The sequence below is a fragment of the Pseudopodoces humilis genome, chromosome 19 (assembly GCF_049639895.1).
Source record: "Pseudopodoces humilis isolate 2021_Gansu_Grassland_sample_001 chromosome 19, ASM4963989v1, whole genome shotgun sequence".
NCBI classification, from domain to species: domain Eukaryota; kingdom Metazoa; phylum Chordata; class Aves; order Passeriformes; family Paridae; genus Pseudopodoces; species Pseudopodoces humilis.
This window is the reverse complement of record NC_142218.1, coordinates 13912629-13939692: the sequence shown is the minus strand read 5'-3', so window position 1 is coordinate 13939692 and position 27064 is coordinate 13912629. Positions and strand designations below refer to the sequence as shown.

Below are 27064 nucleotides of genomic sequence, written 5' to 3'. Positions count from 1 at the left end.
AAATGTTGCTCAGGAATAAACTGTGTCTGTCTCAGTGGGTCACTCAGGCCCATCACTGCAGGGCATGGTGCGGGGTTCTGGCTCTGATCCGCTCCTGGTCAGCAGGATCCCACCTGCAATCAGCTGGCCTGGGTCACAGGAGCTCTGCAGCAGAGAGGGGATTCCATTTACATCTCTTGCTCTCACCTTTAATCCCTAAAGTGGGTGCTGGTATTTGCAGAAAAGCTTTCCTTCAGCCTCATTCCTTGTACAGCTTGTGTTTGTGCACGGGCAGCACCAGGCTCTTCTCCCATTCTGCTTCTGCTTGTCCTTGCTGCAAATCATCCAGGAGAGCTCCTGAGGAGCTCCTGCACGTCTGTGTCGTGTGAGTGGCACCGGAGGAGCGAGGAGTAACACATCCCTCCTCCATCCACAGCTCTGGGGATGTTGTGTTTGTGTTTGCAAGGTGCCCAATGCGACTCCAATTCATTTACAAACCCTTGAGATTTTACTCCAGCGCCTCGTGCTGCCAACCTCCCCCATATTCCCTCTGCAGATCCACGTTCTGCATCCTCCCCTGGCTGCATGGTGTGTGCTGGCACCTGGGGCTGCTGGAGCCTGAGCAGCGAGGCTGGATGTGACACCAGAAACAACAGGAACTCTGACTCTGCAAGGAAATGAAACGAGCAGGAAGTGAGCTGGAAAACAGAAAGAAGTCAGCTGTTCAATTGGGCAGAAAACTCTTTAATTTGAAAAAGTAGAGAGGTGTGGATGTGCTCAGCCAGCCTCGCTGGGGCTTGGTTTGAGCTGTGCAGCTTCTCCTCCTAAGGGATATCTCAAGTGCTTGGCTGTGCAGCCTCTGCTCCAATCCAGGAAAAATCCAGCCTGGAAAAGCCTGGGATTGCTGAGTGAGGAGAGGAACCTCTGCCTGCACGTATTTGTGTGCTTAGCAGAGCTCCTGCCTAATCTGAAGGTGTGCTTTAACCCCTAGCCAAGGACAAGCAGGAGAATTTCTGTCTGCAGGTGATTCTTGTCCCTTTGGATTCCTTTGCAGCCAAGGAGTGTGATTGTAACTGTGGCACAAAACCAGGAACCAGCTTTAAAAATATTTATATTCCAAAGGTTTGGTAAAATGCAGAACTCCAAGTATGTTTAAATAACTAATTTATGTCGTGTACCAACAAGAGCAGTGGGAAGTGTTTACAGGAGAGGGAGGTTCTTGGGCTGAAATGAGTTTCAGGGAACTGCTGTATTGAAACTATCAGGACCAGTGGATTATTTATCATGGCTCTGGCAGGCTTCCAAAAACATATCACATTTTTTTTCAGATTACCGAACTGAAAGAGCCTTGCAAGGATCTGAGAAATGCCTTCCCAAGCATGTGCTTAAGCAGCAGCATTGTTCAGCTTTATGAGTGAGAATGGATAATGCTCCTAAATACTTCATTACAGCATCTGCCTCAGGTTAAAACCTGAACAGACCCTGTGCTCTGAAACACTTCAAGGGCAAGAGGGTCCTTAATTCCAAACTAAATCTGCAGGTTCTCTGGTGACAGATCACTCAAACTGTCAAATGTCACCTGGCATATAAATTTCAGTCAGTTATTTCTGCTCAGAAATATAGGTAAGAGGAGATCAACTTCCATTACATCTCTTTTTCTAGCTCAGTCAATTTTTAATGCTGGTGATACATTCAGTGGATAAGAAATAATTATCTTAGTCATAATACTTCTGATTCATGCGAAAATATACTTCGTGTTGCAGCTTTTAAAATGATTTTGACAATATAAAGGAAAAAATTTATTAGACAAAAGCCATCATGCATGACTCCTGTAATTGCTGTTACCAAGAGCCGGGGGGATGCAGTAGGATTGGAACAATTTCTGTCTCAGTATTTCTGCAGCTAAGGCAGTGGATGGGACATGGGGAGATGGGACAGAGAGATCCGAGCTCCTCTGGGGAAATCCCTCCTCAGCCTGGGCTGATTTTCCCTCTGTCATTTGTTGTGTCTGCAAAGCAGAACATTTTCAACAGCAAGAACTGCACATGTTCCGTGCTGGAGAGCTTCCCTTTGGAAAGGGAATCATCTGGAGAAGAGCTGGTGGAGAGGCCCTGGGAGAGCTCTCAGGCTCGGTGGGAGGTGTGGAAAATCCTGTGAGGAGCAGAGTCCTTGCTGTAATTACAGTCCCAAATCCCAGGGAATGTCTCTGGGGCCCTTGGCACAGGAATTTCCCAGCTCTGTGCCCGAGCTGTGGCTGGGCACAGCAGACAGGAGCTCCCAGCCTCTCCAGGGCTGTTCGTGGCAGGTGGGCACAGGGAATTCCTGCTGCTGGCTGTTCCCATGGCACGGTGCCTCCAGACCCTTTTCTGCTTGTTTTGCCATTGAAATTCCTGTCAGAAGTGCCTTGGGGTCAGTGAGATCTGAGTGGGGTCCCAGCTCCATCCTGGGCAAGGCTCAGACACATCTGAGGCTCTTTTGTCCCTCTTGCTGTGTCTGGTGGCATCCAGAGCTTTTGCTGCTCTGCTGCACAGTGAGGACAGAAGGGAAGTTCACAGATGATCACAATTCTTTTAACTTGGTGTCTTTTTTGGCTCAGATTCTGAGCAAATTGAGGTTTAATTAGCACTGTGAATTGTTTGTCCTCGTGCAGCAGGGATGGGCTCTGCTGCTGTGGCTCCTCAAGCTGCCACAATACAAATAAAGAAGAGTAATTTTCCAGCATGACCCCAATAAATGTGTGCTTTTTGCCACTTCTGTGTTTAAACTGGCAAAGGAGGGGATCTGAGGGGGTGCACTGAACAACTGAGTTCTCTGTTGGATCTCATGGCTGTTGGGAATTGGAGAACAATGTCAGCATTTGCTGTTTCTCTCATAAAATAGAGAAACCAGGGCTGTCTTGACAAATATATTGAAATAACTCACAAATGGATGGTTCCTCTGCAGGAACAAATACACTCTAAGGTCACTCTGCTCCCCTGCATCTGCAGGCATTCTAGGACAGCAAAAGGTAAAGATTTATGTTATTTTATACAAACGTAAGAAAAATCTCCATATTTTCAGTCTCTGAATAAACTCTGCAATGCCGTGTCATAGCTCTAACAAGGTCTGATAGATTTGCTGATCAAATCTTAGCTTAGCAGCACTCTGACAAAAAGATATTAATGAGTCCTTGGCTGCTACTCTTGTGTCAGACAGGAAGATAAAGTGATCAGTTTAATTGGAAAATGGGCACTGGAGCACCAGCACAGTGTGTGGGGGAAAGATCCCATTCCTGTCTTTCAGCAAGTGACTGAGCTGGCCTCTCGTGTTTTGTGTCCAGGGATGCAGAACAGAACATTTTCAGAATTTTCAGAATTTCAGAATTTTCAGAATATTTTCAGAAGCTCTTCACTGGGGATATCTGGGAGTCACTCAGGTAGTTTTGCAATTTGTAGTGTAGAGTGTATAAAATTACTTTAATAATTAATTCAGGCAGTTGTGTTTATGGATATGCTTTGGGGTGTTTTGTGCTGAGTTCTGTCTGCGTTTGTTTTGCAGTCTCGTTCCTCCTGCTTTATGGTTTTACAGCCACTGGTACCTCAGAAAATGGGAGCAGTCCTGCTCTCGTTGTGCAAGCTCTCTCCACCACCACAGACAGAGAATGAGGAAATGGAATAAATCAGCTCAGGCTGCTCTGGCATTTCTGTAGAGCTCCATGGGCTAACACAGCTCTGGCAGGACGAGCAGCATGTGAAGAGTCCCTTTCTGGAGCTGCTTGCTTTTGAGAGGCAGTGGAGGTGACACTGAGCTGATTGTCCCCAGCCAAGGGAAGCCTGGGTTTATTTCTCATCTCTGGCATTTTGTTAAACTCACCTGCCAAGGAAAACACAAGAACAAAGTTCCAGGGTGTCCATGGCTCTCTGGACACCCAGGGCTGATGGATCCCGTTCTCCTGCAGGCTCTGCTGTAAATCCTGTGTCTGTTTCTGTAGGAAGACAAGCCCTGCAGGGCAGCCTTAGGGCTCTGTTTGTGCTCTGACCCTCTCTGGAGCAGAGCTGTGCTCAGAGCCAAGAGCAGCCAGGGGTGTTTGCAGCTCCCTGGCTGCTCTGGCTAACGGGGATCTGCTAATTAATAAATCACCAGCGTTCCAGAGGGGCTGCAGCAGCTGCCCTGACATCCTGAGATGTTCCCTTGGTCCAGCTGAGATCCCCTTCCCCTCCTGCCCAGCCTGCTCTGCCCGGGGCCACAGCGGGGTTTGGCTGTGCCAGGTCTGGGGAGTGTGCTGGGAGCTCGGCAGGATGGGGACAGGGATGGGACAGGGATGGGACAGGGACAGGGATGGGACAGGGATGGGACAGGGATGGGACAGGGACAGGGACAGGGATGGGACAGGGACAGAGATGGGACAGGGATGGGACAGGGATGGGACAGGGACAGAGATGGGACAGGGATGGGACAGGGATGGGACAGGGACAGGGACAGGGACAGGGATGGGACAGGGACAGGGATGGGACAGGGACAGGGATGGGACAGGGGTGGGACAGGGACAGGGATGGGACAGGGACAGGACAGGGATGGGACTGGGACAGGGATGGGACAGGGACAGGGATGGGACAGGACAGGGATGGGACTGGGACAGGGATGGGACAGGGACGGGACAGGGATGGGAGAGGGATGGGACAGGGACAGGGATGGGACAGGGACAGGGACAGGGACAGGGACAGGGACAGGGACAGGGATGGGACAGGGACAGGGATGGGACAGGGACAGGGACAGGGATGGGACAGGGACAGGGACAGGGACAGGGACAGGGACAGGGACAGGGATGGGACAGGGACAGGGATGGGACAGGGACAGGGACAGGGATGGGACAGGGACAGGGACAGGGACAGGGACAGGGACAGGGACAGGGACAGGGATGGGACAGGGGTGGGACAGGGACAGGGATGGGACAGGGACAGGGACAGGGACAGGGACAGGGATGGGACAGGGACAGGGACAGGGACAGGGACAGGGATGGGACAGGGACAGGGACAGGGACACAGCCAGGGCTGTTCTGCCTGCAGGGCTGGGGCTGGGCTGAGCAGAGGTGCTGACTCCCTGGCCTGGCCTTGTCCTGCAGATCCATTCCAGCAGGGCAATTGCAGAGCTCGCTGGGCTGGGGGCTGGCAGGGGGGTGTTTTAATTACAGAAATTACAGCTGCTCTTTTCCACTCTAGCTGGAAGTAGAAGTCTTTAGGCACTGACCTGGAGACATCCAATTAGCTCCCTCTGAAAGCCACCACATAATGACCGGTTAAAAACTTCCCTGATGCCGCATTGTGGGCAGGGATAATTATTTGCTGCACTCAAGGGTATGACTTGTTCTGAGTCAATGGACAACTTTTCTAATTCCTGGAAAATGCTTCTGTGTCCTGCTGTGAGCCACAGTTATTCCTTAAGAGCTGATGCAATGGTTTTGTCTGGATGGGAAGCTGCAGCCCTAAAGCCCTGTGTGAGAGCAGAATTCCTTCCTTGTCCATCCCAGAGAATTCCCACCTGTCCATCCCAGAGAATTCCCACCTGTCCATCCCAGAGAATTCCCACCTGTCCATCCCAGAGAATTCCCACCTGTCCATCCCACAGCCCATTCCCACCTGCTCTGTTGCTCCCAGGCTTTGAGATGAACCCTCCAGTGATGCTAAAATCTTGCAGCATTCTACCACGAGTGCTAATTCTTGTTATTTTGGGCAGCAAAAGCTTCCCAAGTTTTTCTGTGCTGGCTGGATAGTTCCACTCCTGCTGATATTCCAGAGGAAGCTGTGCTGTGCTCCCTGTGAGTGTTCCTATGGCAGATTTGTTACTGCTCTCCTCTAGCCCAGCTTCCCAGTGTGCTGCCCTGAGCAGTTTATTGCGTTTTTAACTCCTAATCCCTCCTGAAAATCCCTTCCAGTAAATAAAGCTTATTTCAACAGCCTCATCACATCCATCCCCGAGTTACCTGCACTCCTCCTGAATGCAAGATCTTCTCACTGTTTACAGTTTTGCATAATAAAAGGAAGCTATCCTGGCACAGCGAGTTCCCAGCAGGGGAGGTTGGTTTGTCTCTCCCCAGCCCCAAGGCTGGCAGGTAGAAATGGAACCTCTAGAACGATACAGCTCCTCCCTGCCATGACTCACAAGCAGCTTCTCATCAAGCTGAAGTGATAATCAGTGATGCCAAAGGGAGGCAGGATGCCAGGAGGATGATCCATGGAGCGAGGAGGAGACAGGGAACACCACCTGGAGCGTGGAGCTGAGCGAATCCAGGGCCGGGCAGCGCCAGGGGTGTCCCTGTCCTGCTGTGCCAGGAGAGGGTGGCCAGAGCACAATTCCACTGTCCTTAGCAGCCCCAAGCACTGAGTGCTTCCCTGGGCAGAGCTGCTGTTCCTGGGGAAAGATTCCTCAGACCTTTGGTCCTCTCGGGAGCTCCTCGGGGTTCCAGACTCGCCAGTCCCAGGCATCAGCCCCACCATGAGAGCTGCTCTGGAAAAGGTGATTTCTGGGGCAGGAGGAGCTCCAGCTGTGCTGTACAAAATCAAAACTCTGCAACCCAAACTGCAAAATGCTGCCTTCCAGCTTAGGGCTAAGGCAGGTAAGTCACAAACTCACCTGGAGGGATGAATGTTGGACCACAGAACAAGCTCAGAACAGCTGGGGCTGACTCTGGTCTTACTGGCTCACAGATTTGGTTTTTCTTATGCCTGTAGCACTTTCTGGTTAGAGACAATAATAATAACAACAGATTTAGGTGTGCTTTCATTTTCCTTAATCCAATATTTTCCTCTCTAAGCTTCCTGTTAGATGTTCAGTCCAGGGTGAACGTGACCCACGAGAGGCAGAGTCTGGGATGAGAGTTGCTATCTGAAGAGGAAAAAGTAAATTTACCTAGAGAAGGAAAGGAAACAAAGGCAATAGTTACCCACAGTGGTGCTGCTATAGAGACCAGGCCATTTCAAACAGCAAGAATAAAGAGAGATGTGTGCTAAATTATCTCTGCTCGGTTCTGTCACTGGCAGCTCGTTACCATCACTGCCTGCTGCACTGGCTCTCAACAACAGCTCCACCACTATTAGAGGTTTATACTCACAAAAAACTCTGGATTTGTGGGACTGGATGATTTCATTTTACTTTGACAATGAGGTTTCAGCTTTTAGAAAAATAGCTTTTCAGTCTCTTTCCCAGACTCCAAATTAAAAGAATAATTTGTCATGGAAAAGTACAAAAATGGGCTTAAGGAGAATGAAAGTAACATTGATTTTTTTTTTTTTTTCTCTGCATAAAAATGTACCTCAGAAGTTGAAAGGAAAAGATACAAATGAAGAAGGCTGATTTAGGCACCACTGCAGATTACACACATTCCATAGATCTTTGTTTATTTAGGGATGAAACTGAAAATAAAACAAACGCGGTTCTGATTTTTAAGTGTGTTTCCAGAAATCTTTCTGTTTTATCCTATTTATAGCCTGGCAGCACCAGTAGGTGTAGAGCAGCAAAGCTGCATCCCATGGCACCTCTGTGTTTGTGTGGAGGGGGGAGCTGAGGGACTGCACCCCTGGGAAAGGTTCCAGCAGTGCCTCCCTTGGGGTGTCCCAAACCTGCCTGGCCAAGCTGCAATGGCCAAGCTGCTCCCCTGCTGTCTCCCTGAGCTCCACAGGTCACAGGGGACAGCCTGTGCCAGCCACCAGAAGTAACAGGATTGGGAGTGGGATCCACCCCTTGAGATCCACCCCTCTGGATCCACCCCTGGGGATCCATCCCTGGGGATCCATCCCTGGGGATCCATCCCTCTGGATCCATCCCTGAGGATCCATCCCTCTGGATCCACCCCTGGGGATCCATCCCTGGGGATCCATCCCTCTGGATCCATCCCTGAGGATCCATCTCTGGGGATCCATCCCTGGGGATCCATCCCTGGGGATCCACCCCTGGGGATCCACCCCTGGGGATCCATCCCTCTGGATCCACCCCTGGGGATCCATCCCTGGGGATCCATCCCTGGGGATCCATCCCTCTGGATCCATCCCTGGGGATCCATCCCTGGGGATCCATCCCTCTGGATCCACCCCTGAGGATCCATCCCTGGGGATCCATCCCTCTGGATCCAATTGCCTTTAGGGGCAAGGATCTGCCCCAGGCATCTGGATTTCAGTCAGCTGCACCAGGAGTAAAAGTGATGCCCAATATATGGATGTTGTGTTTTATTCTGATCATGCACTGGTGAAAAAAAAGTAAATAAATAAATGAAAGGCTTTCTGTGGTGTATTTCCCATATTTGTGTAGCCAGAGCAGGTCGGGCTCATGTTCTGGAGCATCTGCTGTGTGGTTCTGTGGGGGGCTCACGAAGACTCAGCCGATGAACGGTGCATCTGTTATCCTGGTAGGATGTGGCAAAAACGATTGAGTCTCTTTTTAGTCATCACACATTGGTGCTCTCAGTGAGACACTTCATTTAACAGCTCCTGTTTGACACTGCTGCTAGCTAATCCAGCCAGAAGTGCTTTGGTGTGCTCCGGTCACGTTTCACCTGAGATGGAAGCAGAGAGGATTTGTGGTGGCCCTTGTCCAGAGGACACAGGTGAGGGCCAGGGAGAGCCCCCAGCTGCAGGGATTTGTGCTGAACAGTTATCGTGTGTCAGAAGCCAAATTTCCTCCTCTTTCTTTGCTTTTTGCTTGAGATCCCCTGTGTAAAAGTGAAGGAGCCCAGGTGGCTGCCACTGAAGTGCTTTATGGAAGGAAATGGATGTGCCCAGCTTTTCCTGCTGCTCTCCAAGTCACCGAGGCTGGGTGGGACTGGGGAGCTGTTAGCTCGAGAAATGATCTGGGAAGGATTAATAATGAATAGAAAACTGGGATATGGAAAGGCATTGAGTGTTCCCCAGGGGAGAGAACACACTCCAGGTTTTAATTCAGTGATCCTGGAGGCAGGGGGGTAATTCCAGGCTGGGAATCAGGCGGGAGCGTCACCCGTGGGAGCGGTTGGCATGCCAGAGATGATGATGAAAATGTTCTCAGTATTTTTATAGGCACCTGTGAATTATTAATTGGGCTAATACTGTCATCATGTCAGCTGAATTCTTGCTCCAGGCTGAGTTCAGGAGCTCTGTGAGTGCACATTCCCATGAGTGCCAATCCGAGGGGGCACCTGGGGAGCGGAGCCCAAGCCGTGGTTATCCACATCCCCCTGCAAATTCCTGCTGCACCTCCCTCACCCTGAGCAGCTCTCACAGAGCCTTCCTCTCCCTCACTGCTGAGGGCTGGAGGTCTTCATCAAGGCTTTTCCTTATTACTTTGGTTTTTCCAGCTTTTCCTGAAATGTGCTTTAATAATGATGATGAAATCACTGTTGAATTATGTGCCACATTTTTGGCCAGCATCAGAATTAAGGATACTTCATCAGCCATTCTGAAATCCAGATTTGGAGAACAGAACAACAGCAGCTCCAGTCAGCTTTCCTCTTAGCATTAGGGTAATTACTTGATGGAATTTTGTATATGATGGAATTGTAGGTACCTTAGAAAATCCCAGTATCTGCATCTTCCAGGGTCTAACACCTCCACAATACTGATTCACTCCTGAACTGGAATTTGTACTCCTGCATTAACTGGGGATGCTGGAAATCTTCACAGGTGACTGGCTGGTTTATACTGAGAGTATTGGTGGCTGTGGCTCATGAAAATACACAGGACATTTTTCATTCCCAGGTCTTTTTCCTCTTCAAAGCATGATGTCATATCAGGGTTGGAAAATCCAGACAAAAATAACCCCCAGGCTGGGAAATACCACAATGTTTGATCCATACTGAGCTGAGCTGCAGTTTTCCCAGTTCTTTTCAGCCTTACTCTCTTTGCAGCTTTTAAACTGGATGAAAAACAGCAAAGAAAGGATGAGGCAGTTGTTCGGTCTTAAACAAAAACAGTTAATTGTATTTCCTTGTCATTCTCTTTTATACTTGTGAACTTAAGGCCTTGAAGCATATTTCCCATCACCAGGCACGAGTCAGCCTCAGTGGCCAGGGTGGGGTTTCCATCCAGGAGTTTTCCTTCCCCTGTTTTCCACAATCCATCCCACCCCTGCTGGGCTCACAGGGCTCACTGCCCAGGACTGGGCACAGGCTGCTGCTCCCGGGCTGCTCCTCAGCTCCTCCCTGGTGAGAATTCCCTTTGCCCAGGGGTTCTGATACTTTATTCTGCTTTCTCTTCATGTTTCTTGTCCTTTGACCTGTGACAGAGGGAGCAAAGTTAAGTGCAGGGTAATTTTTTCCTGCCATACATGGACATACATGGAAAATTTGGGATGTTTTATTACCCACTTGCAGCTGGTGTTTTCTTTGGTTTGCTCTGGCTTCTTGGCATGTTTTATAGCAGTGTCTGGAAAATCAATTTTTCTTCTCCCAGCTACAGAGCAGTACACGTGTTCTTAAACAAAACCCTGTCATTCTGACCAACATCTTTAGCTTTTCTTCCCTGCTGCTGTCATGAAATCAACTTCAGTCCCATATATTTACTCTTTAATTTTACTGTTGCTTTTAGTGGTCTTACTTAGTTTAAGGATGCTGTCAAACAACAGATTATACAAAAGGGCTGCATGTGTGTCTAGTGTTTCTCCAAAAGGGATTGCTTTATTTTAATTATTCTTTCTAAACTGTAAAACTTCACTGGTTTCTTTCTTCTCTCTTCTTTGTTTACTACACATCTTCTTGTTTAAGGAAGTTTGATGGTCAGTGGTGAGAGTCACAATTGAGCTGCTCCTCAGGTGGGGATTTGGGGAGAAGAAGGACCAAGAATGTTCCAGTGGTGCTCTGATGGGCTCCAGAGGTGCAGCTCTGTCCCCATGGCAGATGTGGCACCGTGTCTGGGAGAGGATCCAGGGCAATCCAAACCCAAAGCATATTCAGCTGATCTAAGCAGGAATTTGAAAAGGTATTTTTGCAGTAGCAGCCTCTTATATTTTTCTTTAGACCTTTAAGGCAACCTTAAAAAACAAATTCTGGAAGAGAGCAGGATATTGCTCCATGAACTCCCAGCAGCAGGGCTGTGCCATGTGCTGGCTCAACAGTCCTCACATTATTTTGGGGGCTAGTTAAAGATATTCCCTTTAAAAAGGGCTTAAAGTTGTTTTGCTTTTCTGAAGAATATGTTGATTTCTTTTTAAAAATCAGCATTTTACTTCTGCATTTTTTTTGGTCACACCTGTAGCCGTTCAGGGGTATTTAACCCTCGTTACTGAACAGCTGAAAGCAATATCTTGTGTCTGGGGTGATGTGCTCTTCCTGCTTCCCTTCTTCCCCAGAAAAACTGCCCCTGCTGCTTTCCTCCCTGCCATGTGCTGGTCTCACTTTCCTGGCTTTTTATTTTATATTTTTTTTAAACTCCAGTAGCACTTAAATTTCAGGCCAAGCTGGAGCTCTGGAATGGAGCACGTTCAGCCATCAATTTTCAGCTCCTCACATAAGAAGAGACTGAATCACAAACTGCTGCTGGGTTGGGAGATGAAATGGGAAGGATCCAGAGCAGGTAAGGGGGTTTAGGGCTCAGCTCTGAGCTGCTGCTGTTTCCTGTGATGCCAAACTCTCCTTGGGCACAGCCTCGGTCCCTGAGCACAGAGAGGCTCTGCAGGGCTGCTGCTGGCAAGGATGGATGGAAGGGAAGGAAGGAAGGAGTGTTGGGAGGGATGTGTGGGTGCACAGAAATCTGCCCTGGGAGCTTTCCTAGCTGAGCTCTGTGTTTGGCCCTGTGTGAACTCAATCCTGCAGCTGCCCTGGCCCCAGTGGAGGCACAAACCCTGCGTGGATCCCTCTGGTGCAGAAGGCAGAGCCGTGGTTGATGATGGCAGAGCTTTTAACTCCCTTTCTCTGTGCAGCCCTCAGTCCTGCAGATAAGTGCTGTCAGTAAAGGGGGGGTATTAGTACATAATACAATTTCTTGCTGCTTGTCTCTTTTTATAAGAGCTCTTCATCTTGTTACCAGGCAGTCAATGCTATTAGAACCAAGCATGCAAGCCCAGGGAGGCTGATCTTTTCTGTCCAAGCTCATTTGAAATTATACTGGCATGAGAGTTTGGGTGATTTGGGGTTTATTTATAACTCCTGTGATGGTGACAGCACACTTGCAGCTGGGTTTAGGGGTTTGAGGCTCTTTGGCTTGTGGAAATCCCCACCCCTGTGCTGCAGACACCCCCAGAGGTGAGATGGGCACTGCTGGTGCCAGAGCAGCTCCTCGCACAGGGGGATGGAGGGCAGCCAGTTGGAGTTTGTGGAGAGGTCTTGTCTGGTTTTCTCTTTGCAAGAGTAAAATTGTCTTTCTTTAGTGCTTTGTTTTCCCCTCTTTGTTCACACCCTGAACATGAACCATCCCAAGGGGTTTCCAAAGGTCCTGTGCCTGCTGGGACAAAATGACCATGGGAAAAGGCAGTGGCAGAGCTGGGGATAATCCATTTTCCTGGCACAAAACCTGTGCAGGGTATGTATGCATGTGCTCACACACCTGCAGGCTGGGAGGGTGAATCCATCTGGAGATCCCAGGCTGCTGATCACTGGGATCATCCAGGTGCAGGGGAAAAAGCCATGGAATTTACTGGAACTAAAAGAATGAAAATGAGGAGGGGAGGAAGCATCCAGAGCAATTCGGGAAGCCCAGCTCTGAATGAGTATTTCATATTTGGGTTCTGAGCCCAGTGGCACAGTGAGCTCAGCCCTGTTTCAGTCATGAGGCTGATTCTGGGAGACTTCACACGAGCAGGAGGGCATTTTACAAGATGGGCTTTGTATTCAGGTCTCACAGGATCAGACTGAAAAGGCTTTAACCTCCTTCTCTCAAGACATTCACATCTAGGCAAATATTTAAGAAGCAATCAGGGCTTAACAAGCATCCAATTTATTCACCAACTTAACAAAACAGGCTTGGTATTTTTGCTAGTTTGCTTCTCAAGAGTTGCAAACACAACCAGTGGAGATTGCTAATAGGAAATGTCACCTGCTTTATTATTCTATTTGTTTGTGTGATTGGACTGCAGGGTAGTAGTTTTCCTCTGTATTAATGTAACTATTTTCCAGCCTGTGTGCTTGAGGTTTTCCTAAGAATAATTAAAAAAAAAATGCTTGCAGGAGGTTTTGTTAGTGTATGAGCCTGGGAACAGGTCACAGTTTGCCACCTTCTGGTTCTGCCATTTGGAAAAGCTAATTGTGTGGCAGGAATTGCTTCTGGCCACTGAGAGCAGCAGCTGCAGTGAGGGGGCCCCTTCTGAGGCATTTCTGTGCCTTTGAGAGACTGGATCTTTATTTTTTTGTGTTCATTACTGCTTCTCTTTGCTTAGGGGAATGAGCCTACCCAGCACCAAACTCCACTCTTCTCCTCAGGGCACCTTCTGTGCATTTAAACGAGTTCTGTAAGCCCCTGATGGTTCCTAGTTAAGGAGAGCTCTAATGACCCCAGCTCATTTCCCTGATTTAACGAGCAGAGCAAATCAGGGGCAGCTCAGGCACTTCCAGCTTCTGGAACACAATCCATCACCAAACCCTCCACCAGCCTGGATAACTCCAACACTGACATTATCCCAGAGACCTGAGGATGGGAAGTGGTGACTGAGCAGATAATTGGGCTGGGCTGGATCTGGGGGTCCTCTGTGAGTGCAAACAGGGAGAGTTTGAGGTGTCTGTGCAAGAGGTGAGAACCTGGTGCTTTGTTGGGAAGAAGGGTTTGAGTGCAGGGCAGTGTTCCAGCCAGAGCACGAGAATGGCAGCACGGTTTGGGTCACTGGTGCCACCCCCCCAAGGAGGGGCTGGGGAAGGTGGAACCTGTTTGGGGTGGAGGTTAGGAGGAAACTTGAAGTATCTGGAATTTTGCTTGTTTGGAATAAAGAGAACTAAAAGTAGGATCAGCCTGTCCTCAGAAGAAACAAGGACACAGGACCTGACACCTTCACCTGTGGCAGCCACAGGTGGGAGCAGCTGAAATCTCTGGCTGGAATGTTGGATCCCAAGGGACTGAATGTGGATTTCACAGCCTGTAACTGAGAGCTGCACTACTGAGGTAAATCTAATCTGAGGGACAGCTCCAGGCTCTGGTCCTTGGTGATTAAACTTCAACATCTCTGCTGGGAGGTGCTCAGGCACACTCAGTGCTTTGCACACTCAAATGTTCACCCAAATCTTGGGGCATGACCTCGAGTGTCAAGAAAAAAACCCTTGGAGAGGTGAGAGCTCCTGCACAGTGTGATCCAGGTGTAAGGGTGCATTTCACAGCGATTCTGCTGCTCTGCTCTTGCCCTCAGGCAGCGTGTTCAGGTATTGCTCCCTTTGAGACACAGCTGGGAAGGAGGAGGCAAACAGGCCCTAGCTGTAATTAATAATTTTATTAATAATCCCAGGGAGTTCTTATTTTGGGAGGTCAGATTCAGTTGGGGACAGAATGAAATAACTGAGCTCGCTAGGAAATGTTGGATGACACTGGAATGTGAGCAGTCTGTTAGTGTGGACCCTTTTTGGTATTGAACTTAATTTCTTGGCTCTTTTGACCCAAAGCCTGTCCAATGAATGAAAAGATTATGGTGGAATGATCTCATTGCAAATCCTGATTTACAGATTCTTCCTCTACTCATTAAATAATCTAAAGTGTTTGAAGGACATGTAGGGAATGGTCTTCATCAAGAGGCAGTGCCCTTGAAAATCTGCTTTTAAAAGTGTGCTAAAAGGAGAGATTTAGAACTGTGGGGCAATATGATGTAAGCAGTGATTAATTCTAGCGAGACTTATTTTCTGTCTTCTTTAGAGAGGAAATTAACTGGTTTTTCAGTGCTACAGAGTTAGGATGTTTTGGATTGGTGAGACTTCTCATGCTGTTTGAGCTGCAGTAGTGTTCCAGGACTTGTACCTGGGACAGGTGTTCACTGTCCCCTTGGTCCTTTGTAGGTGCAAAAAAAGACTTGGGCCTTGACCTAAAATGTTCATTAAAATGATTTATCTGCACATTGTCCAGTTTATATTTAGCATTTCCTGGGCATGTGCAAGCAGCTCCTGGCTTGAGCAGATTCCAGCCCAAGGCTTTGCAGGCAAACAGAGGCCAGGCTGAGCAGGACCTGTGTATATGAATTAGTAAAATTCACTGTAACTCACAATCTGTCAGCAGAGGAGTTTTAAGGTCACTCTCCAATTGTTGCCCAGGCCCATCTAATGCTGTTTTGCAATTCTGGTGGCATTTTTCAAAGCTCAGATATTTCCTTTCCATCACGCCTGGTACGTGGCTCCTTCAAAATTCCCATTATGGGGCACCCCAGGTAAATTTTATTTATTTGTTTTAGGTTATTCTGTTGAGTCTTTAGTGGGAACAAGGGCACCATCGCTCTGCTCCTGAAAATTATTCCTTAAAGACATTTGAATCTGGACTGTCTTGTTGTAACACCTCAGAATGAAGCACCAGGAGCTGTGTTGCTGCTCCTTCTGTTCGTAGCAGGTAGGAGGGGGCAGAGTGTGAAATAGGGAGGGTGTCATATTCAGTGTTATTCCACTGCATACTTACAGAAATACGAAATAATTTAAAATACTCGAACCAGTGCTGCCGCAGGTTGGAGGATGAGCTTGAAAAACCAGATTTTATCACACACCCCAGCATGATATTTTCATGTAGCTCTCTCTGCAGAATGGAGCAGAAATGACCCTTCCATTAGGGACACCAGGTCCATCTGCACTGGACCTCTACAGCCCACTCACACTGATTTTTTCCCCTGGATTAAGTGACACTGATTTTTCCCCTGGATTAAGTGACACTGATTTTTCCCCTGGATTAAGTGACACTGATTTTTCCCCTGGATTAAGTGACACTGATTTTTTCCCTGGATTAAGTGCAGTTCCATGTGGCAGCCCCAAGCCCAGCATCTCAACCTCCTGAGCACAGGGAACATGCTGGGAATGCAAAGCAGCACTGGAGGCACTCATGGAAATGGGAATTGTGCAGGGCTTGTCCTTTGAGCCTGTTCAGCCCCAGTCAAAGCAGCAGAGGAATTTCAGTCTCTCCCTCCTCAGGTCTCAGCACGGTGGGGGTTTTGTCCTTTGTTGGAGTGAGTTTTGACTTGGAGCCTAAATACAAGGGCACTTGAGCAAATTGTTCCTTTCCTGCCATGTCAAATGCTTCAAGCTGTTTGAGCAGGTTCTGTCTGAAGGACAGTCCTGGGAGGGCACAGAGCTGTGAGCCACTGCTGATAAATCTGGAGCTGAGTGAAGGGTCACTTACAGCTTCTTCCCCTTCAGGTGGCATCTCTGGATGGGGGCTTTGGGTTCCTTGTGTTTGAGCCAACAATGAGGTGCCAAGAGCTGCCTGGAGGAGCAGAGATTCCTCCCAAGAGAAGGTGAGGCAGAGAGCAGCCTGCAAGGGCTCTGCTGCAATGGATATCAGCATCTGCTGCTTGGGCTGGGGCTCCAGGGCTGGAGGGAGCTGTGAGGGAAAACCAGGGAAGAGAAGTGGGAAAGAAGAAGGGAAAGCAAAGGTCAGGAGCAGTGCCAGTGCTGCAGGTGCACAAATGGCTGCTGCTGAATGAATGGTGAGGTGCTGAACAAATAGTAATTAAAATCCCAGCTACTATGTAAATGCCAGATTAGAGCTGTGATCTTTTTGCAGACTTTCCTTGGAGGTGAGTGGGAGTCTGTACGTTACCCTTGGGAATGCTTCATCCTAAATATATGCTCAAAGCCAGGGAGATCCAGACTGCTCCCTGGCATGAGCTGACGTCCCCCTGACACGTCCCAGCAGCACCCCGAGGTCTCTGGGAGGTTTCAGTGCTCAGGTTTTCCAGCAGGGTAATTCCACCGCTCTCCTGCAGATGAAGGTGTTTCACTGAGGCTCTCCTTTCAGCAGGACTGAGCTCTCTGGATTTCTAACCTGCCCCAGGACCATTTCACTTGCTCTGAGAAGCGTGGTGTGGGGGAAATGATGCTGTGGTTCACGGGCAGGGAGGATTCCACGCTGCCATCAGAACTGGAGTCTCCCCAGGGTGCTGTGCTCAGCCTCAGGCTGACAGGGGCAGAGTGCAGGGCCTGCAGAAAAAGCTATTGACAACTTATTTGCTGAACACATCTCTATAGTTCTGTTTCCAGGGCAACCCTGATGTGAAATGTGTGGCTAGAAAAACATGAGTTACTATAGAAACATCTTCCCTGTGAAAAGTTTACTTTGTAACACATGATACCTAATATTAGTTTTTTTAAGCTGAACCGCCCACGTGTGTGTTGGGCTCCATAAACAGATCATTGTACTGGGGCTGAAGAGCTGGGAAGGGACAGGACCTACCTGTCCTCCCCTCAAACCCTCTGCTGGCCTTGCCTACCCCCAGCCTGAGCAGCAGTGAGGGCAGCAGAAATGTTGTTTTATGCAGGATGAGATGGACTCTAGATGTATCTAAAGTATTACTTGAGACCGCTAATTTTGTGGAAAAATCAGTAATTTGTATTTTCAGTGGATTTAATTTTTTCATATTTAAGAAAAAACTCACAACTACTATCCTGAGTTCCTGGGCTGCAGCACTCAGACTCTCCCTGATGGGCAGCAGTCCCAGAAAACCGGGGAAAGGTTTGGTTGGCTTTGTCAGGGTGATGTTCTAGAAACAGCTTCCTGGAAGTGAGGCTTGCCTCTGCTCCTTCACAGAGTCCTTTGGGTTGGAAAAGACCTTAAAGGTGTTTTTGGTGTCACCAAGGTCACACCCATCACTCACAGGTGTCTGCTCTTGCCTGGCTCAGAAAGGGGCAGGAGAGGCTGCTCAGCTCTGGCTGGGCAGGGTGGAGCTGCCCTGGGGGTCAGTGGCAGGCATCTCCTGTCCCCCCCGGGGCATCTCCTGTCCCCCCCGGGGCATCTCCTGTCCCCCCCGGGGCATCTCCTGTCCCCCCCGGGGCATCTCCTGTCCCCCCCGGGGCATCTCCTGTCCCCCCCGGGCATCTCCTGTCCCCCCGGGACCATTTCTGCCCAGTTCTGAGTGCTGCATCACCCGGGCCATGAGAAAACTGCAGGAATGCTTTAACAAATGGAAAAGAACAATTCCCACACCTCCTCCCAGGTAACAGGGGCAGTGTTGTCACCTTATGGTGAGCACACCAAGCTGCAGCCACAGGAAGCTGCTGCAACCCCAAACTCTGAGTCTGAGGCTTGGAGAAGGACCCAGCCCCTCCAGGTGTCATGGACAACAAGAGAGGTGGCAGGAAATCCATCACCTTTTCTCCCTGAATTAGCTGAAAGGTGGAAAAGCTTCTTAATTTTGCTAATCGTACTTATCAGCTCAGGCTGAAATCTTTTAGGAAACAAGTTTGGTTGGGAAATTTCTCAACTCTTTTTTTTTTTTTTTTTTTCCAGTTTTGTCATCCAATTTCTAGCCTAGAGGCTTCCCTCTGGCAGGATGCTGAAGGGCCACATGTTGCTTGGCTGGAGGGGGGAGCTGTTCCTGGAATAGTGGTGGGTTAAGCAGTGAAGGTGCATTGTTTTACAGGATGTGTAACTGGGGAGATGCCACAGGAATGAAGGGATGTGGGATGTGGCACAAATGGAAATGATGCACAAAGGGAAGGGCTCTGCTGTTGCCTCCCTGGGGACAGAAGGTCCCTGTCCATGGCCTGGATGCGCTGACTGCTCTGGAAATGTGCTGGGCTAAGCCCTCTGGTCAATTCTTCATTTAGAGGGAGGTTGGAGGGACCTTGTAAATCCTGATCCTCGGCTGAACAGAATTCCCAAGGAAAACTGGATCCCCTAAATGGACCTTTGGAGCAAGGATGTGTTTCTTCCGTGGTGGAGCTGGGGAAGGCAAAGGTGGCTTCAGTGGGCAGAGGGCCCAGTGCTGGAAGATACAAAGGAAAGAATAGGGAAACTGGGAGATGTTGTTCCAGAAATGTTGTTTCTTAGGCAAGTGCCCCTTCTGAAGGTTGGTGCCTTCTCCCCACTGCTGCTGGGGGTCTCTGCACAAAGTCTCAGATTACCTGACGTGCTTGACTGAAGGGAAGGGATGACATCTCTCAGGGGTTCCAGGAGGATTGTGTTCAGGTGAGCTGTAGGCCATTTTGGACTCTTATGTTTAAGAACTTGTGCAAAACTTGAGTTTATGTAATTCTACCGGCCTGATTATTTTTAACTTAAATGCTGCAATTGCAAAACTCAGGGCTGTTTTTTGGTTTTTATCTTTTGCAGGATGTGGCAGCTCTGTTTAATCACTGAATTTCATGCTGTCTGATCACCTGCAAAGGCATCTCTTATAAAGTCCCTTAGACTTGCAGGGTCTGGGGATGTGGAGTGGACCTGGCATGAGCTGGTTTGAGGGGGACAAGGTCTGTGTCTCATTTACCTGTGCTGAACACTTATAATTCTATTGACTCCAGTGGAAACTGGAATGAGAGCGGTGCATGCTTTGGATAAATCATGTTATGTAACAGAAAAATGATGGTAAATTATGGTTGAGAATTTTTCATCACGCCACTGATCTCTGTTGTTTGCAGTTGGAAAGAATGAAAAGTTTGAGGAGTTATGCTGAGACTCTCAATTCCCCTGCCCTGGTGCCTGCCCAGCATTTCTGGTACAGGACCTGCCCTGACTCCAGGGGAGCCCCAAGGGGTTGGGATGGAGAAGCCCTTTGGTCCTGGTGCTGAGCAGGTGTGGGAGCACGGGGGGCTGTGCTGCCCATCCCAGCCCCAGCAGGGCAGGGGGTGAGCACAGAGCAAACCCAGGGCTGGCAGCACCGCTCTTCACTCCCTGGGGTGGAGATCAGGGCTGCTCCAAACCATCCCTCCTGCCCTGGCAGGACAACGTGAGCAGGGCTTTGGTACCCTCCCAGCACTGCTGCTTGCTTTCAGTGCACGGAACATCAAGTGCAAATTAAAAATAGCAATAAGAATGAAGCGAGGAAAGCAATCAGAACACCTAAAATCCAGCACTATCTTTAATCACAAGTGGAAAAAAAATGTATCGAGTGTTGTTTGATCACAATCTAAACACAGCCTAAACAACCCTTTGAATTTGTAAATGACATGCAATAGAGGTATTTTTAGCTCATGTTGCTCAGATCTTGAGGAGGATTTTTTGTATGTTTTAGCTTATCACATTTCTTGCATAATAAGCTCTGGTTTTGCACAGCAGTTTAATTTTCTGTGAGCCTATTCTGTATGCAAATAACTTTTCTTTTGTGGTCTCCAGTGGCAAGATTATCTCCACACTGAGTGGATTTCAGGTGAAAACAACTTTACTGAAGGGCAAGATTATAATCTCTTGGTTTACCTGGTTTGCCTTTCTCAGGCATGTTGTTATTATCAGTCTGCTCGTGTTTGTTCCCTCTGTTTGAAATTCCAATGAAACTTCTCACATCTTTAGGGAGTGCCAAAAAGCCACGGTTTTTGTTGCATTTTCTGATTGAGATGTGCCCTCTTAACTTCTCATGTACCTGCCTGAGTGTGTTTAGCAGGGTCCGTGCTTTTGTGTGGGTAGAAAATGCTCTTTAATGAAATGAATAACGTGGGTTTCTGATGCACTCCTCTGCTGATAGAGCCTGAGCAGCTGAAAAGCTCAGCCTTATCTTCAGGGCAGGCTGGGTTTTGTCTCCTGGAAATGGATCGAGGACTTTGAGGGTAGACATGAGACAGCTACAGAGGACGTGCACAGCTTTCCCAAGGGCTGGGGAGAGGCCATGGACAGCTGGGTTTGGAGCCTTTTCCGAATAAACTGGTGCTCAGATTTAGTTTTACAGCAGGACAGAATGAATTCTGTGCTCCAGGGGCTGATGGGCCAGGTGTTCCTGTGCTGTGAGCCCAGAGGAGCAGGGATGGAGTGCCCAGGGCTGTGCTGGGGAGGAGACTGCTGCCCCAGGAAAGTGGAAGGAAGAGAAAGGGAAAGGCAAGAACGCAGGAGGAAGAGGTGGAGTTGGGCAGTGGGGCCTTTCCTCAGCAATGCTGAGCCTCAGCCGAGCTCCTCTCCCTGCTTCTCATGGAGAGCTGGGGCTGTGAAACAAATCTGCCTCTGGTGAACAATAAACCTGGAAAAAACACACAGGGGGAGTGAGAGCCCAGTGCCCTCTGTCCCAGGATCTCACAGGACGTGCTGCCATAAGCAGAATGGGAATCCTGGTTTTGTCAATAATTCAATTTCCCACTTGTATTTAACACTTGAAGTACAACAAACAACATTCACAGCAAGTGTGGCTCTCCCTCCCTGGTAATGATCAGTCCCAGCAGAGGCCTGCTGAAATCACTTGGACTGACTGCATGATAAATGTCAGGGTTCTGGGCAATTTCAGTGAAAATGGTTGTACCTGGAGAATTGTTTTGTTTAATTTCAGAACTGGCTGGAGCTGGGCTGAAGCTGCATTCAGCAGAGCTTTGGGAGAGCACTGACTTCAGCCTGGACTTTCTCTGGCTGTGCTGCTGTCCTTTGGACACTGGGGATCTCTGCCATCCCCTTGATCCATGGAGTTGTCATAGGAACTATTCCCTAAGCTGTGTTCTGACTTTCTCCACGAGGCGCTTTATTGTGTTATAAAGTGTTGACAGCAAAGCACAGGGATAGATTTTTAAATGTCACCAAGGTAACTACTGGCATTCAATTACAGTTTCAGATAAAGATGAATCCCTTCTGCAAATGGGACTGTGTGAAAGTCAAACTCTGCTGAGGATGGAGGTGATTTGTGGTACAGCAAAGGATTCTCTTGTCACTTTGCAAGGTTAATTGTGCCCCTCCTGGGTTTTGGCAACACAAATGTAGCTCCATTCTCCAGCTGGTGTCTTGAGAGACACTGACTGAGCACTTGGGCTGCAGCTGCTTGGGGTTTATCCTGCTCCCCAAATGTCTCTGGCAGGCCCAGGGGGTGTCTTGGGGTGCTCTGAGCCACCCACACTGACCCTGCTGTGAGGGACATCTCTCTGTGCTGACACAAACACCCCAGAGAGCAGGACCTGCCTGCAGAGCTCTCCAAACCTCAGATTGTCCCATTCATCTCAAATCTGAGGAGATGGAAGTGCCAGGACTTGTGGGGATCAGGGAGAGTGGACAGCTCGAGAAACATTTGTGCTTTGGAAAAGGCTTTTAGAGCCTGGAAAGGAGTGAAATTTGTGTGTGGGCTCAGAGGGGAGGAGGGAAAGGTACCAGCAGGGTGGGAGCCTGGCAGAGGAATCACAAGGGTGGTTTGGTGTTGGGAACTGTGCTGGAGCTGGGCTTTGTGTGTGAGAGCTCCCCCAGGCTGGGACAGTCCTTTGAGCCCCTTGGGAGCTCTGCAGGCTCTGAAGAAATCACCATTAAAACCCCTGAGGCTCTCAAGGAGGAGGCTGTGGCCACTGAAAGGCTCCAAGCTTCAAACTCCTGCTCCAAGTGCCTGTGACAGGCAGTGCTGCTCCTTCCCTCTCTTCTCCCCAGTTTGCCTCCCCCTTATCTCATGTCCATTACATCTCCACATCTTTTCCCAGCAATAATCACTAACATCTAGCCTATGATGCATTCATTTTTCTCTCCCATTAAGAACAGTCTTTCCTTTCTCAATAAACTACCTTATCTTTTATTTGAAGCTTCGCATTGAAAGTGAAAATAACAAAACCTGACAACGTCATCTGAGGAAAGCAATTTTATTTTAAGGTGAAGTGTTTTGTGAACAGCATCCTGATTGCCTGGCAGAGCTAAAAATAGGTGACTGGTTAAGTAGCTGATCCACAGGTGGAGACCTGGGAGTGATGCATTTTTCCTGCTGCCCAGTAATTCCATGCCAAGCCTTGTGCTGGTGCTGGAGCTGCCATGGAGGGGGAGCAGCAGCTTCCTCAGGAGGCACCCAGGACAGGCTAAAGTAAAACATTTCTGTTTAAAGCAGCATTAGCAGCAGCGATTTGATTTATCAGCACAACTCGAGGTGTCACGTTTCAGGTGGTTTGTGGTGGTGCTTGCAGGTGTTTTGTGTCTGCACAAACCCACGGTGCCCTGCTGAGAGTGGAGCAGGGAAGCTGGCAAGGAGCAGCTGGCTGAGAGGCAGCAGCAGCACGTTTCGTGTCAGAGAAGAGGTTTTAGCCCCTGAATGGTGATTCCTGCCTGTCCCTGCTGCTCCCTGTGCTGCCAGACCTGATCCCTGGGAGGACTGCCTGGTGCTGCCTGTGCCCACACTTGTGACACAGCCAGGCTGTGCTTCCCCTCCCAAAAAAGGCCTTAAAAATAAACCCGAAACTCCCCAAGATAAAGGGAAATGTGAGCAAACCCCGAAGATGTACAGAGCTCTCGTGCTCCCTTGACAGGCAACATGAAATCCAAACAAAGGCTGGGATTCCTCGGGGATTTGCCATGTAAGGGGCCCTGGAGATGCAGCCTCCTCTGCCAGGACAGCTCTGTTTGGCTTTGGGTCTTGTAACTTGGGCAGTTCTTCTCTTTGTTTTAAAGTTGTCTTCTTGAGGTTTCTTTAATCATAATCCCCCTTCCATCATGAGCCTGCCTACCAACAGAATATTTGTCCTTGTTAATGCCTCTATTTCTATCCTTCCCCCTCCATTCTCCCTCCCAGGCACTCTCTTATTTGGATTTCAGCCCTTCAAGGAACACCACACAGGGAGGGATTGCAGTCCTGGGGTGTCTCCATCACTGCATCGTTCCCCTGGAAAAAAAATGTCATGGCTGGAGACTTTTTGCTGTTTTCTTTTTAGAAGATGAAGTGGGGCAGGTTCTAGAGAGCCCCTTTGGGGAGAATTTCTCTTTCTCTGGGAATTGTTTTGGGAAGGGGTACTGGGATGTGAGTGGGTCCAGCTCTGGCACAAGCCCCAGCGCCCACAGGGCAATTCCCTCTCACTCTGCCCCCTTGCTGGGGGAAATGAGCTCTGGCTGTTGTTTTTGAGATAATTCAAGGCAGGTTTGAGATGGGAATCCTGAGCACAGCGCTGCAAATGGCAAAGAGCAGCCAGGCTCCTGGGGATGTGGGCTGAGCTGAGCTCCATCCTGGGGGAGAGGAGCAGTGGATGTTTTATCCGTGCCACCAGCACTTTGTGACAGAGAGAGGCTGATCCCAGGAACTGGGCATTTTGTGGTTTTGGTCCATGGGAAGGATTCACTGCAAGCTCCTGGCAGAAGTTCTCAGATGCAGCTCTCTTCTATTCCCTGGAAATCTCTTGTTCCTGGAAATGTTCAGTCTCGAGGGAAACCAGTGTTGTAGAGAGGGAATTAAAGTGGGAATGGGATTATGATTTAAGGATTGATAAACTGCTCTGCAACTTCGTGAAACTGAAGTTTCTGTGCAATCTGAAGGCATTTCCCTGTTCAGGTTTAATATATGTAAACCACTTAGATATTTTTCTAATGTTTTGAAATATTTCTAGTGAGGGAAAATGGAAATAGTTTTGTTTCTCATCTCCTTCTTCTGCCTGTAGGAAAATTCTCTGGAGGTTCTATCTGACACGTTCTGAATCTCAACTCAACAGCTCTTCAGGGTATTTGTGTTAAACACAACTTGCTCAGAAGCTCAGTTAGGTTTGAAGTGATTCAAGTGCAGAAGAAAGCAGATGGGAGGATACACTGAGTGCTTTTTGTTTTTAAAAAATGCAGTAGAAATAGTTCTCATTTTGCCTTTGGAGATAGACATTTAAACCAGCGATTCACTGATTCAGTCTGGAACTTGCACTTCATGAGACAGGAGGCTGAAGGAGTCCTGTCCCCCGAGGATTTGCTCTCCACATCTGTAATTCTGGAGACAAAGCTCTGTGGATGTCAGTGAATGTCAGTCTGTGGCTCCAGAGGCACCAAGTGACACAGGAATCTTTGGTTCTCCTGGTCCTGGTGCCCCTGTGTCACCTCTAGAGCTCCTTTCCCATCCCAAGAGAGCTCTGAGTGTGAGTGTGCACACATTCCCAATGTTCCCTTTGGGGTTCTCTCACATTCCCAACCTGATCTGGAAGCTGGAATGAGCTGGCAGCTAAAATGCTGAATTTATCCCCACAAACATCAATTTATCCCCACAAACAAAGCTCATTTTGCCTTTTGTACAGTCTTTGTCTGGTACATGTTCTGAATTGAAAAAAGCGAGAGCTTTTCAATTAAATCTTAAGCAAGCCAATATATTAATTAAAAGGAGTGCTGATGGTCTTAATTAGCAACATATTAACATGCTGTGAGCACCAGAAGTTCTACTGAGTTGGCTGTTCTGCCTGATTCACCTGTATTTACCACTAATTAATGAGACATTGCAATCATTAATGCTTTTTGTGGTTTCTGGATAGGGAAGCTGACTGTGTAAAGACCTGGAGCTGCACTGAGCAGTGTCAGGACTGGTCTGGTGCATGTGGGGCTGCTGAGATGATTTCCCTGGTGACAAAGAGCTTTTTGCCTCTGGTAGCATGAGGTGACTGTAGCACATGATTTTTTTAATAAACATTTTTATGTTTATGTAAAGATGTTTGGAAAGCATCTGCTAAACACATTTTCTTCTGTCATGGCAGAAGAAAAGCAGTTTGTCAACACTGGCTATAAAATTATTAATTTTGATCTTGGGTGTATTAGAAGACAGATTTCATGACAATTAAGTACTTCCATCCTCAAACACTTTAATAGAATGGGGAAGCCACTTGAGCATTCTCAAGAGCACCTTTTGATTTGTACCAAATTATGCATTTAATAACCTCTAGTGAAGCAGATGCTGAGCTCCAGTTTAGGTGAGGATGGTCCAGATCTCATCCCTCTGGCTGTGTTGTACTTTTGTTATTGTGACATGAGAGTTAAAGGCTGATGTTGGAGCTTGTTGGGTCTGGTTTTACTGTGCCTCACTCTTAGGTTAACTCAACTTCCCATGCAGCTGCTGCTGAAAGCAGGACTGGCTGTGGGTAATGCTGGGTCCAAAGCCCAGGCTTAGCTCCATGTGTTCTGTTTTTAAACCACAATAATGTGTCGGAGGCCTCGTGTGCTCCTTGCATCTCCAGGAATGTTCTCCTTCCTCCCACCTCCCCTGCCAGGAGGTGCTGGGTGGGCTGGGGAGGGGTTCCTGCCCCTCTCCTGAGCTGCCAGAGCCCTGGCAAAGGAGCTGCTCCAGAGGAGCTGCTGGGAGGGACAATGTTCTGCAGGTCAGCCAAACCTGTGGGAGCTCCCAGGCAGGAGAAATTACAGCTCTGCTCCCTCTGGGATTCGCAGGAGGCTGGAGAGGGCAAAGCCTGGTACGAGGGCTGTGAAGGGAAGCCCTTTACCCATTGCCATAGGGGGGTTTCCTTGGGCATTAATGAGCAGCAGCACTCTGGAATGTTCCTCACTTCTGACAGGTTACCTGGCTGTAAGGGGCTGGCTCAGCACCTCCTGGAGCTGCCTCTGGACTCCTCCAGCACCTCTGCCTGAGGTGACAGAACATCTGGGAATTTGTGAGCCCACCCAGCACTCAGTTCTGGCTTCCATCCTCCTGCAAAAGCTGATGTTATTGCACCTTTACTGCTTGCTGATACACGCTTCAGATCCGTGCTCAGACTGGCAGTGTAAAGTTCTTGTTCCTCCCTCACAGAATTTCCTAAGCTTTATAGAAACCCCCTGAAGTCTTTGGTACAATGACTGTCTGATCCTCACATCTTCAATATTAGTAATGAAAATCGTTCAGAAATGGGCTAGAAACAAATATTCTGTTTTCAAGCTGCACCGTGTTATTGGATCTGACTTGATTCTGGGAATTCAGTAGCACTGAAGAGATCAAACCATTCCCACAGAGAATTCTGGCTGGAAAACACTTACAAACCTCAAAACTGATAACATGAGTAGAAGTTTGTCTTCAGCACGGAGTGTATTTGCAAGCACAGAGTAAACAGTGTGTTTCAGGGCACAGCTCTTCCAGCAGCATTTGTGTTTTCATTCCAGTCCATTGCTGGAGGCTCTCACTGTGTCAGAGCCTCCATCACTTCAGGGTCCCCCAGTCCCTCCTGCCATCAGAAGACGCTGAACCTCGATGTGAGCTCTTTAAGGTGTGTTCCAAAGGTGCAGCACAATGTGCTGCTGGTCCCTCTGGGGCAGAGGAAGGTTTCTGTGGCATCTCCAGCACGGATGGGGCCCTTGGGCTGCAGCTCTGTGCTAACCCCCAGTGCTGGGCAGTGACTCTGAACACTCCCCTGGCTGGAAAGGAGAAATAAAGAACCTCAGGTAGGATCTGCCTG

At 48.7% G+C, this 27064-nt stretch overlaps 1 long non-coding RNA gene across 1 annotated transcript; it reads left to right on the top strand.

The window, feature by feature from the left end:
* Nucleotides 1-11273: 11273 nt before the first annotated feature.
* Nucleotides 11274-26688, top strand: LOC148182834 (uncharacterized). The gene is made up of 2 exons (XR_015774166.1): nucleotides 11274-11492; nucleotides 26192-26688. It is a non-coding gene; the product is annotated as an uncharacterized LOC148182834 (long non-coding RNA).
* Nucleotides 26689-27064: the final 376 nt, after the last annotated feature.